The sequence below is a fragment of the Eucalyptus grandis genome, chromosome 8, assembly GCF_016545825.1.
Source record: "Eucalyptus grandis isolate ANBG69807.140 chromosome 8, ASM1654582v1, whole genome shotgun sequence".
Taxonomy (NCBI): Eukaryota; Viridiplantae; Streptophyta; class Magnoliopsida; order Myrtales; family Myrtaceae; genus Eucalyptus; species Eucalyptus grandis.
In genome coordinates, this window is record NC_052619.1 from 42,814,492 (window position 1) to 42,817,211 (window position 2,720).

The window sequence follows — 2,720 nt, forward strand, 5'->3', positions numbered from 1 at the left end:
CTGTCAATGCTGCTGCCCATCGCCAAGCGATGTTCGCCTCCTCTGTGCCACCGCAACACCAATTCGAACCCTTATCGCCAGCAGTTGAGCTGGTCGTCAAGCCCCTTCACCACGCGACCTGCAACACCCACCGACGCTGCTGCCTGTCACCGCCGTCACCCGTCGTGTTGCTGCCGCCGTCCACACTACTACTGCTCACTGCATCGTTGCCGTCCCCAACCATCCCTCATCAGCGCCACAAAGGAGCAGGGGAGAGAAGAGGCAGGGTTTGGTCTTCGAAGCAAGTCGGGCGCGAGTCTCAAAACAGTTACGGTTTTGGCAATTCGGGCCAATTTTGGGCTGTTTTTGCATGTGGACTTTATATAAAAAAAAATTAGATCAGGCCTAGCCCGGCTAGTTTTTGTAAGTTTGGGCCGCATGGCCTAGCTTGGGCCCTTTTCAACAAATCAAGTCGGACCTAACTCGGGGATCCAACCTGAGTCATTTTTATAATATTATAATATTAGAATATTAGAATATATTTAAAAAAATAAAAATAAAATTCTAAAAATTCTAAAAATTCTAATAATAAAAAAATGTAGGGTTTGTTTAGAAATTGTCATATTATGCATTCTTAGTGTAATTAGGCTTTTATTTGCTCGTATTTTGATTATATTGTATATTTAATTTGAATATCTAATTATGTTTAATTGCACATGCTTAATTTTATTGCAATTAGGATCTTGGTAGCTATGATTATTACTTTAATGATTGCACACTTGCATGATCACCTCACATGTTAGTGGATAGGTATAAAATTAATCCAAATTGCCTGACAAAAATCTATTCTTCTAAAATGAACAAAGATTAGGTATCGAAATGGTACTAATTGATCAATTAGTGTAATCAAGTCACTAACCCTAGATTCTCTAGTTGCATAAGAAGTGAGGTATACTCTCATATCTCACTTTGTTTCTAGCCAACCTCTATAGGCTAGTGGCGAATCTTTTTTTGCAAATTTCTAAAAAATATTCCAATGTCACGTGGGGTATGGGCTTGGGAGAGCCCGCACCTAATCACGGGCCATAGGCCCATCTTTTAGGAAATACCTCAAACCCGTTTCCTCCCATTAGGGTAGGTCGTGACACTTGTCAAAATTGTTGCTGTTAAATGCTTGGGCTCGATGAGATTTTTTGAAGATTTTTTTTCTTTTTATTGATGGAGAAAACAATTGGCGATAGGCCGGCGGTGATTGGTGGCGTAGGCCAGTGGTTGGTCGTGGTTTGGAGAGTTTGGTCGTTTGATATAGAGCGGTGGCCGAAGTTCTGGTACTTGTGCGATGGAGTTGTTGCTTCAGCCAACGGTCTACAGGTGAGGAAATCTTCGGAGAAGGAGGAGCCGCGAGGTTGAAGAAGATGCGGTGAGAAAAAGACAAAAAAGGAGAAAAGAAAGGAAAAAGGGGGAAAAAGAAAAATGATAAGGCTAGAAAGAATGGAGAACTGGTTGGTCGTGGGCTAGCTTCTTTTTTTTTTTTTAAAAATTTGGGCCAAAAAATTAAAATTAAAAAGAAGAGAAGTGTTCATGGGCTTATTTAATTATTTCGAAAGGGCCTTCAGGGTAAACATTTTTAGCCCTTAACATTTTTAGCCCAACCCGATCCGAGAGGGCTTGGGTCGGTTTAGTTGGACCGGGTCTCCCCACCCGATCTGAATTTCTTCTATATTAATATTTAAGAATATATTAATAGTAATTAAATAAATATTTTAAAAATTAAAAATTCGAAATATAGTAAAAAATTAAAAATTCAGAAAATGATAAAAAAATTTAAAAATCTTTGGAAATAAAAATAATTTAGAAAAATCGAAAATCAATAAAAAATTAGAGCTTTAGAAAATTATACAAAAATAAAATAATTATTAAAAAATTAATTTATAAAAAAAAAAGAGAAAATTTTTAGAAAACACTTTAGAAATTATAACCCAAAATTGGATAAGCCTTTAGAACTTTATAATAGGATTTCTTTTTTTGCTTTGTCTCATTTTCATTTTTAGGGACAATTTTAGGATGCTTGCAACTTTCTATTATGATTATAAATGATTGCGCTTTTCAATATTTTGATGTTACTTCCTAGTTTTAGAATAGTTATAACAAATATGATTAGGTTAAGTACCAAAATAGTGTTAGCCTTAGGACTAACATAATCAAATCCCCAAGCCCATAATTCTTGGTTGTGGTAAATAGTAAGATATCATCTCATATCTTACTGATTTATAGCCAACCCCTAAAAAAGGCTAGTGGCAACTTCTTAATAAAAATTTGTATAGACTTAATTGATTTAAATTTTTGAACATCCGATGTCATGTGACGTATGAGCTTGGAAGAGCCCATATCAATGGAAGACTGTCAACCTTAAGTTGATAATACCCCTAAACCTAGTATCTCTGCCTCTGTGAGGGGTTAGGTCATGACAGTATCCAAGGGTTCTAGAAAAAAAGACATTATTTGCATGGATCATGCTCAATGTAGGGAAAACCTATGGTTCTAGAAAAAAGACATTGTTTACTTGCTTACATGCAAAATTAATTTGCATGGGTCATGTTCAATGTAGGGAAAACCTAGGGTTCTTGAAAAAAGACATTGTTTGTTGGCTTACATGTAAGATTAATTTGCATGGGTTATGATCAATGCAGGGAAAACCATAAAAAAAAAATTATAAACCTATTGTATGGCGGCCAAATCGG